The sequence below is a fragment of the Mandrillus leucophaeus genome, unplaced genomic scaffold, assembly GCF_000951045.1.
Source record: "Mandrillus leucophaeus isolate KB7577 unplaced genomic scaffold, Mleu.le_1.0 Scaffold3, whole genome shotgun sequence".
NCBI lineage: Eukaryota > Metazoa > Chordata > Mammalia > Primates > Cercopithecidae > Mandrillus > Mandrillus leucophaeus.
In genome coordinates, this window is record NW_012103142.1 from 15,666,754 (window position 1) to 15,673,244 (window position 6,491).

Here is a 6,491-nt window from a genome sequence, read left to right on the forward strand (position 1 = left end):
GCACATGGCAAGCCAGAGGCCCAGATTGTCCCCTTTCCACTAAGGTGGTCCTCCAGTGGACCAGGCGTAGGCTGCATGGTAGTTCTTTTCCAGGATCTACAGCCTGGAGTAATAAGTCATGCCAAGCTCTCTCTGCTATATTGCAAAGTCTGGCACCCTGTGCGTCAGCCCCCAAGGGCCATCCAGCTTCCGTTCCCCAATGCTAAGTTTGCTTTGTATCTCATGACAGGGATGAAACTTAGCGTTCCTTGGAGACCTGAAAGGATACAGTGAGCTTAAGAATTTTCAAGAGCTTATCAATCAGTCAGCCCTTGTTCATCCCTGAGAGGATGTGTGGTGGTATTGTGGTAAACATTTACTGGGCACTCTGCTGAATAACTGGAGTGTCACTTGTGCTTTAGTCCAATTGGCCATCCCTTTCACCCTGGCATTTCATCAACCAGAGGGAGGGAAAATAAGACATCATAAAATGAGAGAAGTCCCTTATGGGTCTTTCGACTCTCATGTCTATTTAGACACAATTGGAGTCCCACAGGGAATTCCAGATCAATTTAAAGCTTGAAATCAAATAGCTGCAGGATTTGAGTCAATATTTTGGTGGGTGACAGTTAATAAAAATGTAGATTGGATAAACTACATTTATTACAACCAACAGCAATGAGTTTTCATGAGTTAAAAGAAAAACTAATGTCGGCCCCAGCTCTGCAGTTACCTGACCTGACAAAACCCTTTACAGTCTATGTGTCAGAAAGAAAAAAAAAAAATGGCAGTTGGAGTTTTAACCCAGACTGTGGGGCCCTGGCCAAGGCCAGTGGCCTATCTCTCAAAACAACTAGACGGGGTTTCCAAAGGCTGGCCCCCATGTCTAAGGGCCCTGGCAGCAATAGCCCTTATCTGCACAAGAAACAGATAAACTAACTCTTGTACAAAACCTGAATATCAAGCCCCTCCATGCTGTGGTAACTTTGATGAACACCAAAGTACATCATTGGCTAACAAATGCTAGATTAACCAAGTACCAAAGCTTGCTATGTGAAAATCCCCATATAACCATTGAAGTTTGCAACACCCTAAACCCTGCCACCTTGCTCCCAGTATCAGAGAGCCCAGTTAAACATAACTGTGTAGAGGTATTGGACTCAGTTTATTCTAGTGGGCCAACCTCCAAGACCATCCTTGAACATCAATAGACTGTGAGCTGTATGTGGATGGCAGCAGCTTCCCCAACCCCTGCAAAGTGACTCTGAAGAAGAAGACAAGCCCTGCTCCAGTCACACCCAGAAGCTGACTGGTCCACGCACGGCCGAAGCATGAGAAAACACATCGCAGGACTCATTTTCCTTAAAATTTGAACTTATACAGTAAAGACTTCAACTGACCTTCCTCAGACTGAGGACTCTTCCCAGTGTATACATCAAGTCACTGAGGTAGGACAAAATGTTACTACAGTCCTATTATTTTATGGTTATTATAAGTGTACCGGCACTCTAAAAAGAACTTGTTTGTATAATGCTATTCTATACAAGGTATGTAGCCCAGGAAATGACCAACCTGATGTGTGTTATGACCCATCTGAACCTCCTATGACCACAGTTTTTGAAACAAGATTAAGGACTGAGGACTAGTGGGGGCTCATAAATGATACGAGTAAAGTGTTAGCCAAAACAGAAGAAGGGGTGCCCAAACAAGTCACCTTGAAATTTGATGCCTATGCTGTCATTAATAGTAATAAGTTAGGAATGGGATGTGGTTCTCTTAATGAGGGAAGAGGCTATATGGCAGAAAATAAGTATATTTGTCATGAATTAGGACTGTGTGAAAATGAATGTGGATACTGGTCTTGTGTCATTTAGGCTACTTGGATAAAAAATGGAAAGGATCCTGTCCACCTTCAAAAAGGAAACAGTGGCCCTTCCTGTACCAGTGGTCAGTGTAACCCCTTAGAACTAGTAATAACCAACCCCCTTAATCCTCACTAGAAAGAAGAGGAGTGTGAAACCCTAGGAATTGATGGTGCTGGACTGAATCCTTGAGTAAATATCATGGTTTAAGAAGTTTATAAATGCTCTCCTAAACCAGTATTTCAAAACTTCTATGATGAACTGAATGTGACAGTACCAGAAATTCCAGGAAAAACAAGAAATTGGTTTTTGCAATTAGCCAAGCACGTAGCCCAGTCTCTCAGTGTCACTTCATGTTATGTATGTGGAGGAGCAGTAATGGGAGATCAATGGCCATGGGAAGCCTGAGAATTAGTACCTATAGACCCAGTTCCTGATGAATTCCTGGCTCAAAAGAATCACCCTGATAACTTCTGGGTCCTAAAAGCCTCAATCATTAGACAATACTGTATAGCAAGAGTGGGGAAGGACTTCACCCTTCCTGTAGGAAGACTCAGCTGCCTTGGGCAAAAACTGTATAATAGTACTACAAAAACAGCCACCTGGTGGATTTCAAACCACACCGAGAAAAATCCTTTAGTAAACTTCCAAAGTTACAAACCGTGTGGACCCACCTGGAGTCCCATCCAGCCCCCACTGGATATGTGGGCATAGAGCCTATGCCAAGTTACCTGACCAATAGGCAGGTAGTTGTGTTATTGGCACCATTAAACCATCCTTTTTCCTACTGCCCATAAAAACAGGCGAGCTCCTAGGATTCCCTGTCTATGCTTCCTGAGAAAAGAGAGGCATAGCTATAGGAGACTGGAAAGATGATGAGTGGCCCCCTGAAAGAATCATAAAGTACTATGGGCCTGCCACTTGGGCACAAGAAGATTCATAAAGATACCAACCCCCCATTTATATGCTCAACCGAATCATACGGTTACAAGCTGTCTTAGAAATAATCACTGATAAAACTGGCAGAGCTTTAACTGTTTTAGCCTGGCAAGAAACCCAGATGAGAAATGCTATCTATAAAAATAGACTAGCCATAGACTACTTATACTAGCAGCTGAAAGACAGGTCTGTGGAAAGTGTAACCTGACCAATTGCTGTCTGCACATAGATGACCAAGGGTGAGTAGTTAAAGATATAGTTAAAGATATAACAAAGCTGGCACATGTGCCTGTGCAAGTGTGGCATAGGTTTAATACTAGGTCCATGTTTGGAAAATGGTTTCCAGAACTAGGAGGATTTAAAACTCCTATAATAAAAATTATAATAGTAATAGGAACCTGCTTGTTGCTTCCCTGTGTGCTGCCTTTGCTCCTTCAAGTAATAAAAAGTTTTGTTACTACCTTAGTACATCAAAGTACTTCAGCACAAGTATACTATATGAATCACTATTGATCTGTCTTGTAAGAAGACATGGGTTGTGAGGATGAAAGTGAGAACTCCCACTAATGAGTGAGGATCTCAAAGCAGGGGAATAAGGGAGGAGACTACCCCTCATATTGTCGTATGCCCAGTTTCTGCCTCCAAAGAAAGAAGAAGTAAAAATTAAAAGGCAGAAATGAAATCCATAGGCTGGCAGCCCTGCGCCGCACCATAAACCTGGTTAAAGATCGACCCCTGACCTAACTGATTATGTTATCTATAGATTCCAGACATTGTATGGAAAAGCATTGTGAAAATCCCTGTCCTGTTCTGTTCCATTCTGATTACCGGTGCATGCAGCACCCCCCCGAGTCACGTACCCGCTGCTTGATCAATTCATCACAACCCTCTCACGACCCTCTGACATGGACCCCGTTAGAGTTGTAAGCCCTTAAAAGGGACAGGAATTGCTCACTTGGGGAGCTCGGATTTTGGAGACATGAGTCTTGCTGAAGCTCCCGGCTGAATAAAGCCCTTCCTTCTTTAACTGGATGTCTGAGGGGTTTTGTCTGCGGCTTGTCCTGCTACATTATGATCAAGAGTAACAGCTGGCTTATCACGACTTGCTCAAGCCTTCAACCATGCAGTTCACACTGATCCAAGCCATTATGTCATGAACTCTGCCCAATTCCAACCAGTTTCCTAGTTTTTAAGACTTGAAAACCCTGTGAATATCCTCCCTCGACTTCCCACTTCTGAAACTTACTAAGACTGCCCAGGTAGTGGTATCTCTTACAGTGTACAATACATCTAACAGCCTTAACTTTGCTTGATCAATGGATTTTTCTAGTGGTCTTCTGGGCAGTTGACATGTTAAAAGTGAAATGTTGTTCTTATGTATGAAGAGCAACATTATGTATGTCATATCAAATTACCTTTACATCTTGAATATTGGATTAAATGTTAAAATTTCTCTGGATCCCTTCAAGAATCTTGGGTCTAGTAGACCTTGCATTATTCTTTACCCTTGGAAATTAAAGAAACCCACAGAAGTCTTATTTTCCATATGAGTCCTGTGGTGACACTTTTCCCTCCTCCCTTCTCCCCTCCTCCATTCAGAAGTCAGAAGAAGATGAACAGAAGATTGATGAGAGTTTGAAGCCATGTTCACTCACGGTTGGATGGATGGTTAAAGTAATTGTAACTATTAAATTCATTCAAAACCAAACACTTATTGTGTGTGTACAGCTCTTATTTTCCTGGGAGAGGGGGGCTTAAGAGACAATCCCAAAATATTGAGCCATGAAAAATACAAGTTTGAACTGTGCAGGCCCATTTATACTTGGGTTTTCTTCTGCCTCTGCCACCCCTGAGATAGCAAAGCCAACCCCTCCTCTTCCTCCTCCTCAGCCTACTCAGTGTGAAGACAACAAAGATGAAGACCTTTATGATGATCCACTTCCACTTAGTGAATGGAAATATATTTTCTCTTTCTTTTAATTTTCTTAATAACATTTTCTTTTTTCTAGCTTACTTTATTCTAAGAATACAGTATATAATATATGCAACATACAAAATATGTGTTCATTGACTTACGTTATTGGTAAGGCTTCTGGTTTACAGTAGGCTATAAGTAGTTAAGTTTTGGAGAGAGTCAAAAGTTATATACAAATTTTTGACTGCATGAGGGGGCTGGCACCCCTAACCCCCATGTTGCTCAAGAGTTAACTGTGTAAATAATTATAGAGATACATGAATTAAAGGAATCAAACAGGGCACAGTAATTTAGGATTATGGAGTCAGTGGGTTGGAAGGATGGGGAGACCTCTTAGAGAGAATGGGCAGTGAAGGCCTCCGTGGGAGGTACTGAAGCTAAGACCCGAGAGAGAAGCAAGGCTGGACTAGGGTGAGGCAGGTGGCGCATATGACACAGCATTGAAGGAAGCCCTCAGTCTCAGCATTACACGAGGCAAGATCGGCACTTTCCCAAGCCTCTCTTTCCTCATGTTAATTTTTATTGCACCCTAGAGAGGAGAAATAGACAGTCCCACAAAGGATGTGGAGTGTGTGTGTGTGTGTGTGTGTGTGTGTGTGTAGAAGAAAGCAGTAAGGTGAGGGGCTGGGGAGATGGAGATATGCACAGTGATCCCAGGCAGAATAAACAGGCTATACATAGGCCCTGAGGTAGAAAGGCATTTGGTAAGTTTCAGGAGCTGAACGGAAGCCCTTATATTTGGATGAGCATGGACAGAGATAGAAAAGGCCCAAGAGGAAGGTGAAGGGGCAGGCAGATCCTGCATCAGGTGGGCCTTGCAGGCCACATGAGGCATACAGATCTTATCCTAAGTGTAATTAGAATAGTTTTTAATCTGGGATGCCATGTGATTGAATATATATTTACAAGATTTCTGAAAAACAGATTGAAAGGGGGCAACGGTGAAAGCAGAGAGAACAATTAGGAAGTGTTTGTGTTAGTAGAGGCCAGAGAGGAAGATGGTCGGGACTGGATGGAGATGTAGTTATGTGTCACTTAACAATGAGGATACTTTCTGAGAAATGTGTCATTAGGCGATTTTGTCATCCTGCAAACATCACAGAGTATACTTACACAAACCTGGATGGTATAGCCTACTACACACTCAGGTTGTGTGATGTAGCCTATGATCCTAGGCTACAAAACTGTACGACATGCTACTGTACTGAATGCTGTAGGCAACTGTAGCACAATGATAACTATTTGTATATCTAAACAAATCCAAACATAGAAAAGGTACAGTAAAAATAAGGTGTTATAATCTTATGGTACTACCAGTATACATGTGGTCCGTTGTCCGAAATATTGTTTTGTGGCTCATGACTGTACAAAGAAATGGACAGATGTGAGGTATATTTTGAGGCAGAAATCACAGGACTTGCTGACATGCGGATGTGGAGCTTAGAAGAGAAGTGTGGCCTGGAGATCTAGGCTATGGAAGTGGGTGAGCTCCTCTAAGGAAAGAGGGAGAGGAAAGGAGGGAGGAACGGGGTGTGGAAGGGAGGAGGGATGAGGAGAAAGGTCTGGGAAGCTCTAACACTTAGAAGTCTGGTAGAGAAGAGATCAGACAGGAAATAGTAAAGTGAGGTACGTACAAATTTAAGAAGAGTGGTGTTTCAGCAACCAAAATGTCTATTGATGGATAAGTAGATAAGGAAAGGGTGATAGATACATAAAGTGGAATGTTATTCAGCCAT